Genomic DNA, 12,215 nt, shown 5'->3' on the forward strand with positions numbered 1-12,215 from the left:
CGCCTGGCTAATTTTTGTATTTTTGGTGGAGACAGGGTTTTGCCATATTGGCCAGGCTGGTTTTGAACTCCTGACCTCAAATGATCCTCCTGTCTTGGCCTCCCAAAGTGCTGGGATAACAGGTGTGAGCCACTGTGCCCGACCTGTGATTATTTTTCTTTTTCTCTTTTTTTTTTTGAGATGGAGTTTTGCTCTTGTCGCCCAGGCGGGAGTGTAATGGCACGATCGGCTCACTTGAGTTCAAGTGATTCTCCTGCCTCAGCCTCCCAAGTAGCTGGGACTACAGGTGTGTGGCACTACACCTGGCTAATTTTTTTGTATTTTTAGTAGATACAGGGTTTCACCATTTTGGCCAGGCTAATCTCGAACTCCTGACCTCAAGTGATCCACCTGCCTCAGCCTCCCAAAGTGCTAGGATTACAGGCGTGAGCCACCGCGCCTGGCCTGTGATTGCTTTTCTTAGGAGGCATACAAGCATGACAATTCTCTCTTCATATCCTTCCCTGACTGTAGTTGTCAGGGATTTTTTAAAGTTAATTAATTAATTAAGCTGCTAAGTTCCAGGTAATTTGTGTTAAAATAAATTATTAAAATTAATTGATTAATTATTTTTTTGGAGATAGGGTCTCACTCTGTTGCCCAGGCTGGAGTGCAGTGGCACGATCTTGGCTCACTGCAACCTCTACTGCCTGGGCTCAAGTGATCCTCCTCCTTAGCCTCCTGAGCAGCTGGGACTACAGGTGTGCGCCACCATGCCTGGCTAATTTTACAATTTTTTGTAGAGACAGGGTCTTGCCATATTGCCCAGGCTTGTCTTGAACTCCTGGACTCAAGTAATCCTCCCACCTCGGCCTCCTAAACTGCTGGGACTGCAAGTGTGAGCCACCACACCCAGCCTTGTTTGTTTTTTTTTTTTTAAATACTAGTGACTCCGTTTTGTTGTTGTTGTTGCTGTTTTTTTTTTTTTTTTGAGACGGAGTCTTGCTCTGTCGCCCAGGTTGGAGTGCCGTGGTGCGATCTCCGCTCACTGCAAGGTCTGCCTCCCGGGTTCACGCCATTCTCCTGCCTCAGCCTCCCGAGTAGCTGGGACTACAGGCGCCTGCCACCATGCCCCACTAATTTTTTTTTTTTTTTTTGTATTTTTAGTAGAGAAGGGGTTTCACCGTGTTAGCCAGGATAGTCTAGATCTCCTGACCTTGTGATTCGCCCGCCTCAGCTTCCCAAAGTGCTGGGATTACAGGCGTGAACCACCGCGCCCGGCGTTGTTTTTTGTTTTTTTTTTCGAGACAGGGTTTCCCTCTGTTGCCCAGGCTGGAGTGCAGTGGCGTGATCAGGGCTCACTGCAGCCTCAACCTCCTCCTGGGCTCAAGTGATCTGCCCACCTCAGCCTCCCAAAGTGCTGGGATTACAGGTGTGACCCACTGCTCTGGGTCATGTGACTCCATTTTGATTCTGGCGACTTTCATAAAATAATAGTGAATAGTAACGCATGTGGTATGCACACAACGTCAGGGAGTGCTGAGACCCCGTTAGCAACTGCTATCTGAATGTTGGTATCACCCCAAAATCCATACCCAGTGTGGAATCTGATACCCAATGTGATAGTATTCAGATGTGGGGTTTGAGGGAGTGATTAAATCATGAGGGCTCCACCCTCATGAATGGAATTAGTGCCCTTATAAAAGAGGCTCGAGGGAGCTTCCCAGGCCTCTTCTACCATGTGGGAATGGAGAGAGAAAGCATCGTCTTTGAAGCAGAGAGCAGCCCTCACCAGACACCGAATCTGTTGGTGTCTTGATCTTGGACTTCCCAGCCTCCAGAAATGTGAGCAATAAATTTCTCTTGTTTATAAATTACCCACTCTAGGGTGTTTCATTATAGTAGCCCCAAAAGACTAAGACAGCAGCCGGGCGCGGTGGCTCACGCCTGTAATCCGAGCACTTTGGGAGGCCGAGGCAGGCAGATCACAAGGTCAGGAGATCGAGACCATCCTGGCTAACATGGTGAAACCCCGTCTCTGCTAAAAATACAAAAAATTAGCCAGGCATGGTGGTGGGCACCTGTAGTCCCAGTTACTTGGGAGGCTGGGGCAGGAAAATGGTGTGAACCCGGGAGGCGGAGCTTGCAGTGAGCCAAGATGGCACCACTGTACTCCAGCCTGGGCAACAGAGCAAGACTCCGTCTCAAAAAAAAAAAAAAAAAAAAAAGACTAACACAGCTACAGCTGAACCCACTTTCCCCATACCATGGATATTTTTTAACCATTTCAGACATTTAAACTGTTTATTTTTTAACCTTTAGTAGAGATGGGTTTTTGCCATGTTGCCCAGGCTTGTCTCGAACTCCTGGGCTCAAGTGACCCTCCTGCCTCAGCCTCCCAACACTTTGGTTACAGGCATGAGCCACCACACCTGGCCTGTTTAGTTTTTAATTCTATTAATATATTAGTTAATTATCATCTTTAGTTGGGCTATTGGTTATGGACATAAATAACTAATTTAAAAGAAGCATAAAAATAAACCTGCAAATTTGCCTCAAGATGATTGTTATCAGATTCTTGCATTTATCTGCTCAAAACTCATATCCAGATGTCACTAAGGCTGCAATTCCACGGCTGGAAGGAAAAAGTAATAGACACGATGATCATATCTCATTTGGTTTTTCTTTTTTTTTTTTTTTTTTTGAGACGGAGTCTCGCTCTGTCGCCCAGGCTGGAGTGCAGTGGCGCGATCTCAGCTCACTGCAAGCTCCGCCTCCCGGGTTCCCGCCATTCTCCTGCCTCAGCCTCCCGAGTAGCTGGGACTACAGGCGCCCACAACCGCGCCCGGCTAGTTTTTTGTATTTTTAGTAGAGACGGGGTTTCACCGTGGTCTCGATCTCCTGACCTTGTGATCCGCCCGCCTCGGCCTCCCAAAGTGCTGGGATTACAGGCATGAGCCACCGCGCCCGGCCTTCATTTGGTTTTTCATGTACCGAGAAAAAAACCAACCTACCCCTAAAGGTGTCATTTATGAAAACTGTTTGCAAACAGCCATCCGAACGTTTAATCTCATCATTTATAATAGAAACAGAATACGGCCGGTTGAGGTGGTTCACGCTTGTAATCCCGGTGGTTTGGGAGGCCAAGGTGGGCAGATTGCTTGAGTCCAGGAATTTGAGACCAATCTGGACAATATGGCAAAAACCTTTCTCTACAAAAAAATCAAAAAACAAACAAACAAAAAATCTTAGCAGGGTGTGGTGGCACATGCCTGCCTGTGGTCCTAGCTACATGGGAGGCTGAAATGGGAGGATTGCTTGAGCCTGGGAGGTGGAGGTTGCAGTGAGCAAAGATCATACTACTGCACTCCCGTCTGGGCAACAGAGCAAGGCCCTGTCTCTAAATAAATAAATAAAAAGCTTGGTGTGGTGGTGTGCCCCTGCAGAACCAGTTACTTGGAAGACTGAGGCAGGAGGATCACTAGAGTCTGGGAGGTCAAGGCTACAGTGAGCTATGAGCGCACCACTGCACTCGATCCTGGGTGACAGAGAGACCCTGTCTCAATTAAAAAAGAAAAAGAAGGCCTGGCACAGTGGCTCACGCCTGTAATCCCAGCACTTTGGGAGGCCAAGGAAGGTGGATCACAAGGTCAGGAGATCGAGACCATCCTGGCCAACATGGTGAAACCCTGTCTCTACTAAAAAATACAAAAATTAGCTGGGCGTGGTAGTGCACGCCTGTAATCCCAGCTACTTGGGAGGTTGAGGCAGGAGAATTGCTTGAACCTGGGAGGCAAAGGTTGCAGTGAGCTGAGATCATGCCACACCACTCCAGCCAGCCTGGGCGACAGAGCGAGACTCTGTCTCAAAAAAAAAAAAAAAAAAAGAAAAAGAAACAGAATATAACATTAGAAACAAAAAATAAACCCGTTGGGTTTGAAGAAGTATTATGAAGTATTTCAGACATATACTTCCAATGTCGGGACACATAGGTCCAGCTCCTTCTTTGAATTGCATCGGATTCTGTCTTATGAATGTACCATGATATCTGTAACCATTCATCCTGTTGCACACTGGAGTGCAACTGCTGGGTCCAAGGATGTGCGTATATATCAGTGTGTAGATGGCCAAATTGTCCTCCTAAAGAGATTAAACCAATTGACACTCCCACCAGCAAAGAACAATGGACTCCATTTCCCCCACGCTCTCACCAACTCTGAATAGAGCCATGCATCACTTAACAATCAGGATACGCTCTGAGAAATGCATTGTTAGGTGATTTCATCCTTGTGTGAACATCATAGTGTACTTACACAAACAGAGGGTAGAGCCCACCACACACACCTTGGCTATATGATATAACTTTTTGCTCCCAGGCTGTAAACGTGTACAGCGTGTACTACACTGAATACTGTAGGCAACTAACATAATGGTTTGTATTTGTGTATTTTAACATAGAAAAGGTACAGTAAAAATACAGTCTTATAATCTTATGGGACTGCTGTCTTATCTGCAGTCTGTTGTTGACTAAAATATCCTTATGCAGTGCATGACTGTATCTTGCAATTTCTTAACTTTTGCCAATATGTTGAGTAAAAAAAATGACCCCTCATTTGTACTTTCACTTACATTATAATTTTTGTGGATAACTTTTATTTTCCTTTCTTTTTTGGAGGGCATGCAAGATCAGTGAGTTTTCTTTCTCTTCTGATGATGAAAGTTATTGCTTATTTTTATATTGGGTTTTCAGTTTGGTTGATTTGTAGAAGTTCTATTTTCTGGATTTTACTACTTTGTTTTTTTTGTTTTTGTTTTTTGAGACAGAGTCTTGCTCTTGTTGCTCAGGCTGGAGTGCCGTGGAGCAATCTCGGCTCACTGCAACCTTCGCCTCCTGGATTTAAGCAATTCTCCTGCCTCAGCCTCCCGAGTAGCTGGGATTACAGGAGCGCACCACCACGCCCGGTTAATTTTTGTATTTTTAGTAGAGACGGGCTTTCACCATGTTGGCCAGGCTGGTCTTAAACTCCTGACCTCAGAATGACATCAGGAGGCCGGGCGTGGTGGCTCACACCTGTAATCCCAGCACTTTGAGGACCTCAGCCTCAAAGTGTTGGAATAACAGGCGTGAGCCACCAAGCCTGGCTATTCTGTATATTTTATATAAGTGGATTTATAGGTCTGTCCTTTTATGTCTGGCTTATTTCACTTAGCATGTTTTCAGGTTTCATCCATGTTGTAGTATGTATCAGAATTTCATTCTTTTTCATGGCTGAATAATATTCTGTTCTTTGTATACACACCTCATTTTGCTTATCAGTTCATGTGTTGATGGACACTTACAATGTTTCCACTTTTGGATGTTGTGAATAATGCTGCTAGGAACATGGGCGTATGTCTTACTCTGATTCCTGAGGCTGAGTAATTTATAAAGAAAAGAGGTTTATTTGATTCACAGTTCTGCAGGTTGTACAAGAAGCATGCCACTAGCATCTGCTTCTGGTGAGGCCTCAGGCTACTTCACTCACCATGGAAGGTGAAGAGGGGCCAGGGTGTGCAGACATCACATGGTAAGAGGGGAATCAAGAGAGAGTGAGATGGGAAGTCCAGGCCCTTTTTTTTTTTGTTTTTTTCTGAGACAGAGTCTCACTTTGTCACCCAGGCTGGAGTACAGTAGTGTGATCTTGACTCACTGCAACCTCCACCTCCTGGGTTCAAGTGATTCTCATGCCTCAGCCTCCCAAGTAGCTGGGACTACATGCATTCGCCTCCATGCTGGGCTGAATTTTTTTTTTTTTTTTTTTGTATTTTTAGTAGAGATGGGGTTTCACCATGTTGGCCAGGCTGGTCTTGAACTCCTGACCTCAAGTGATCCGCCCACCTCAGCCTCCCAAAGTGCTGGGATTATAGGAGTGAGCCACTGCTCCGGGCCTCCAGGCCCTTTTTAAACAACCAGTTCTTTGGGAACTGATAAAGGAAGAACTCACCACTCCTGCCCACCTAGGGAGGGCATTATGTCTTCATGAGGTTTCTGCCCCCATGACCCAAGCACCTCCCATTAGTCCTCTCCAACACTGGGGATCCAATTTCAACATGAGATTTGCAGGGGACAAACATCCAAACTATAGCAGCATACAAATCTCTGTTCAAGTCCCTGTTTTCGATTCTTTTGATCTTGTGGATATGAACCCAGGAATGGAATTGCTGGATCATATGATGGTTGTACTTTTTTTTTTTTTTTTGAGACGGAGTCTAGCTCTGTCGTCCAGGCTGGAGTGCAGTGGCCAGATCTCAGCTCACTGCAAGCTCCGTCTCCCAGGTTTACGCCATTCTCCTGCCTCAGCCTCCCAAGTAGCTGGGACTACAGACACCCGCCACCTCGCCCGGGTAGTTTTTTGTATTTTTTTTTAGTAGAGACGGGGGTTTCACCATGTTAGCCAGGATGGTCTCTATCTCCTGACCTAGTGATCCGCCCGTCTCGGCCTCCCAAAGTGCTGGGATTACAGGCTTGAGCCATCGCGCCCGGCCGGTTGTACGTTTAACCTTTTGAGAAACTTCCAAACTATTTTCCACGTCAGCTGCGCCACCAGCCATTCCCACCAGCAATGCATGAGGGTTCTATTTTCTCCGCTTCCTCCCTGACACTGTTAGTTTCTTTTTAAAAAATTATAGCCATCTTAGTAGATATAAAGTGCTATCTCATTGTGGTTTTTTATTTGCATTTCCCTACTGATGATGTTGAGCAATTTTTCACATGCTTATTGGCCATTTGTATATTTTCTTTGAATAAATGTCTATTTATTTATTTTTGAGATGGTGTCTCACTCCATCGCCCAGGCTGGAGTGCAGTGGTGCGATCTCTGCTCACTGCAACCTCTGCCTCCCGGGTTCAAGCGATTCTTCTGCCTCAGCCTCCTAAGTAGCTGAGATTATAGGTAAACGCCACCATACCCAGCTAATTTTGGTATTTTTAGTAGAAATGGGGTTTCACTATGTTGGCCACACTGGTCTTGAACTCCTGACCTCAGGTGATCCACCCGCCTTGGCCTCCCAAAGTGCTGGGATTATAGGCGGGAGCCACCGTGCCTGGCCTGAAGAAATGTCTATTTAAATCCTGTGCTTGGCCAGGTGTGGTGGCTCATATCTTTAGTCTCAGGAGGCTGAGGTGGGAGGATTATTTGAGCCCAGGAGTTTGAGGTTACAATGAGCTATGATTGTGCCATTGCACTCTACCCTGGACAGCAGAGTAAGGCTCCGCCATAAAAAAAAAAAAAAAGAGGAAGAAGCAAAGTGTGGAAGTCTGTAAATGCTACCCTTTGTGTTTTCTGTGGGTTTTTTTTTTCTTTTTTTTTTTTAGACAAGGTCTCACTCTGTCACCCAGGCTGAGTGCAGTGGCATGATAACAGCTCAATGCAACCTCTGCCTCCTGGGCTCAAGTGATCCTCCCACCTCAGCCTCTGGAGTAGCTGGGACTACAGGCACGTGCCACCATGCCTGGCTAAGTTTTGTATTTTTAGAAGAGACAGGGTTTCGCCATGTTGCCCAGGCTAGTCTCAGACTCCTGGACTCAAGTGATCTGCTCGGGGATTACAGGCGTAAGCCACCGTGTGCCTGGCCCCCTTTGTGTTTTATGTGTTGTATATGCACAAATGTTTCTGGAAGTATACACTATGTAGTGTTAGTGGTGATGCTTTTAGAGGAGGAGACTGGGAAACTGGTGTGTGTTAACCACAGTGATGTATCCACACCCATTTCTCTTTTCCAGGAAATATGGAAAGACTACATTTCTCAGCCTTCCTAGTAGATGTGATGTCACCAGTTGGAATTGGGCAGAAGAATGTGTCACTTCAGTCCAAGGCAATTAAGTGTTAATCTCAGTCTTTTCCCTTTCCCCTACCCCGATCTGAGCAGTTGAAATCAAATAACTGAGATTATGGTGATGTCAGAAGGACTCACTCTGGTTTTAAGTCACTGCTGGGGGAGAACAGTACACCATCATTGTCTAATGTGGGATGAGTAAGAAGTAAGTCTTTGTTGTGTTAAGCAACTGAGATTTGGAGTTTTATTTAGTATCACATGTGATGGATTAAAGATGGCCAGACCTTTTTTGACATTCCTTTTTTTTTTTTTTTTCTGGTTTTTTTGAGATGGAGTCTCGTTCTGTTGCCCAGGCTAGAGTGCAATGGTGCAATCTTGGCTCACTGCAACCTCCACCTCCGGAGTTCAAGCAAATCTCCTGCCTCCGCCTCCTGAGTAGCTGGGATTACAGGCATGTGCCACCACACCCAGCTAATTTTTGCATTTTCAGTAGAGACAGGGTTTCACCATGTTGGTCAGGCTGGTCTCGAACTCCTGACCTCGTGATCCGCCCGCCTTGACCTCCCAAAGTGCTGGGATTACAGGTGTGAGCCACTGTGCCTGGCTTGACATTCCTTTCATTGAAAGCTGGGGCCTATGTCCCCTCTCCTTCAATTTGAGCTGGTCTGTGACTGCTTTGGTCAATAGAATGCAGAGGAAGTGATGTGTTCTAATTTCAGGGTCAAATCGTAAGAGACTGACAGCTTTCGTACTGTTGGATGCATGTTTTGGGATGCTCCCTCTCAGAATCTAGCCACCATGCTCTGAGAAAGCTAAGCCATGCGAAGGGGCCATATGTAGGTGCTTTGGTTTGCAGCTCCGACCCTCTAACCAATGGATGGCATCTCCTGCCAGCCAAATGAGCAAGCCATCAACAGCAACCCGCCCAGCTGAGTCTTCAGGTAACTCCAGTCCTGGTGTGATCGCAGTCACATAAGCCACTCAGAGTGAGAATCACCAGCTGAGTTCAGCCAACAGAGTCATGGGCAATATTAGAAATCACTCTACTGCCAGGTGCGGTGGCTCACGCCTGTATCCTAGCACTTTGGGAGGCCGAGGCAAGCAGACTGCCTGAGCTCAGGAGTTCGAGACCAGCCTGGGCAACGTGGTAAAACCCTGTCTCTACTAAAATACAAAAAATTAGCCAGGCGTGGCAGCATGTGCCTGTAGTCCCAGCTACTCAGGAGGCTGAGGCAGGAGAACTGCTTGAATCCGGGAGGTGGAGGTTGCAGTGAGCCAAGATCATGCCACTGCACTCCAGCCTGGGCGACAGAGCGAGATTCCGTCTCCGGAAAAAAAAAAAAAAAAAAAAATCACTGTAACCACAGACCAGCCTGTCTGTAGAAGAGACATAATAAACAGCTAGCAAACACAGAAATGTGATTCTTTCTGGGAGTATTAGGTGTTCTGAAAGGAAGAACAAGGGTGATGTGATAGATGCTTATTGGGATGGGAGCTTTTTCAGAATGGGTGACAGAAAAGGTCCGCCTGGTATGTAGGAGCTAGCCCCTAAAAGTTGTGGAGGAAGAGCACTAGGAAGGGGGTGCAGCCAGGGCAAAGCCTCCAAGGTGGGACTAAGCTTGGCAGTGGGATTTCAGTGCAGTGAATAAGGCTAAAGAGTAGGAAGAGGTAAGATCAGTGATGTGGGCAGGGGCTAGATCAAGCAGGGCCTTGAAGGCCATGGTAAAGGGTTTGGTATTTGCTTTGACTATGCTGGAGAGCCTTTCAAGGGTTTTAAGCAAGAGGAACTTGAGATGATTTAAGGTTTTGTTTTTGTTGTTTTGAGACGGAGTCTTGTCCTGTTGCTCAGGCTGGAGTGCAGTGGCGCAATCTCAGCTCACTGCAACCTCTGCCTCCTGGGTTCAAGTCATTCTCCTACCTCAGCCTCCCGAGTAGCTGGGATTACAGGTGTGCGCCACCACACTTGGATAATTTTTGTATTTTTAGTAGAGATGGGGTTTCTCCATGTTGGTCAGGCTGGTCCTAAACTCCCGACCTCAGGTGACTTGCCCACCTCGGCCTCCCAAAGTGCTGGGATTACAGGCGTGAGCCACTGTGCCTGGCCTGATTTAAGTTTTTGAACAATCACTCTGGCTTCTGGCAGATGCCTAACCCAGGTGCAAGGTTTTTTTTTTTTTTGGAGATGGAGTCTCGCTCTGTCGCCAGGCTGGAGTGCAGTGGCGCGATCTTGGCTCACTGCAACTTCTGCCTCCCAGGTTCAAGCAGTTCTCTGCCTTAGTTAGCCTCCCAAGTAGTTGGGATTACAGGCACCAGCCACCAAGCCTGGCTTTTTTTGAGTTTACCTTTTTTTTTTTTTTTTTTTTTTGTATTTTTAGTAGAAATGGGGTTTCACCATTCTGGCCAGGCTGGTCTTGAACTCCTGACCTTGTGACCCACCTGCCTCAGCTTCCCAAAGTGCTGGGATTACAGGTGTGAGCCACCGTGTCTGGCCTCCCAGGTGCAAGTTTTTTTTTTTTTTTTTTTTTTTTTTTTTTTTTTTTTTGAGACGGAGGGTCGCTCTGTCCCCCAGGCTGGAGTGTAGTGGCGCGATCTCGGCTCACTGCAAGCTCCACCTCCCGGGTTCACACCATTCTCCTGCCTCAGCCTCCTGAGTAGCTGGGACTAGCTGGGACTACAGGGGCCCGCCACCGCACCCAGCTAATTTTTTTGTATTTTTAGTAGATATGGGGTTTCACTGTGGTCTCAATCTCCTGACCTCATGATCTGCCCGCCTCGGCCTCCCAAAATGCTGGAATTACAGGTGTGAGCCACCGTGCCCAGCCAGGTGCAAGTTTTAAACTACATTCTAAAGTACTTTAGGGTCAGGTGCAGTAGCTCATGCCTGTAATGCTAGCACTTGGGAGGCCAAGGCAGGAGGAATGTTTGAGCCCAGGAGTTCAAGACCAGCCTGGGCAACATAGTGAGACCCTGTCTTTAAAGAAAAATTTAAAATGAACTGGGTGGCCAGGCACGGTGACTCACGCCTGTAATCCCAGCACTTTGGGAAGCTGAGGTGAGTGGATCACTTGAGGTCAGGAGCTGGAGACCAGCCTGGCCAACATGGTGAAACCCCATTTCTACTAAAAGTACAAAAATTAGCTGGGTGTGGTGACGCGTGCCTGTAATCCCGCCTATTCAAAAGGCGGATGCACAAGAATCGCTTGAACCCCGGAGGTGGAGGTTGCAATGAGCCGAGATTTACCACTGCACTCCAGCCCGGGTGACAGAGTGAGACTCTGTCTCAAAAACAAACAAAAAAAGAGCCAGGTATAGTGGCATGTGCCTGTAGTCTCAGCTACTCAGGAGACTGAGGTGGAAGGATCATTTAATCCCAGGAGAATGAGGCTGCAGTGAGCCATGATTGTGTCATCGCATTCCAGCCTGGGCAACAGAGAGAGACCCTGTCTCAAAAACAAAACAGAACAAAAAAAGTAAAGTACATTAGGTCCCCAGATCATGGTATAACACTTTTTTATATTTACTGGTCAAATCATATTTCTCTTACATAATTAATTTGAGATACATTAAACAGCAAGTTAAATGTAAAAAGCAGAAATTTGTCTCCATATATTATGTTATCTAAAATTTTATTTCAAGTGATCTTTGTCATACAGTCTTTCATATTCTAAAAGTAGAACATGAATATTTTTAGTCAAAATCAATCACTTCTTTATCATATACTACTCAAAAATGACAATTTATTTAACATTTCCTAGGTGTATTTTGTGAGTCAAAAAAGGATTAGGAAACCCTGCCCCAATATGACTCCTTACCTGAGAGAAACAGCATCTCTGCACCTCACAGCCAGGCCAAGCCCTGTTAATATCCTCTTCAATGCACACAGCCAGAGTTCCTTATTTATATGGTGTCTCCAAGCACCCAAGAGTCAGCCAGTTCTAAAGGGAATTCATCACTGTCATCAGCTGGCCCTGGGTCTCCATGGGCACTGTGCCTGTTTCCTGGGCATGCCTTTTGCTGAATGCTACCACCCATCTTCAACAGAAATACTCCTTCAAGAGACAGGCCAGGCCTGGGCTGGGGCTAGAGGTACAGAGACATCTATACTGGCGACAGTTATAACTCGAACTCAACTGGGGCTGGTATCTGAGAAGCTTGAACTTAGTGTAGGGGCAGGAAAGTACTCCTGGAGGAGGTGATGCGTGATTAGGAGCCAGGCCCGCTAGAGGGGATGGTGTTCCAAACATCAGGCTTGGCCTGTGCAAAGGCCATGGGCGTCTAAGACAGTGACATATGAGAGACTGAGCCCAGCTCACTGTGAAAGCAGGGCAGGCTACACTGACCTGGGGGCGACTGGGCCTTCCCTGCTTTCTACATCCTCTGACCCGTCCCCATCAGAATCTCAACAGACTCGTCACCTCCAG

This window comes from Theropithecus gelada, chromosome 14 (genome assembly GCF_003255815.1).
Source record: "Theropithecus gelada isolate Dixy chromosome 14, Tgel_1.0, whole genome shotgun sequence".
Classification (NCBI taxonomy): domain Eukaryota; kingdom Metazoa; phylum Chordata; class Mammalia; order Primates; family Cercopithecidae; genus Theropithecus; species Theropithecus gelada.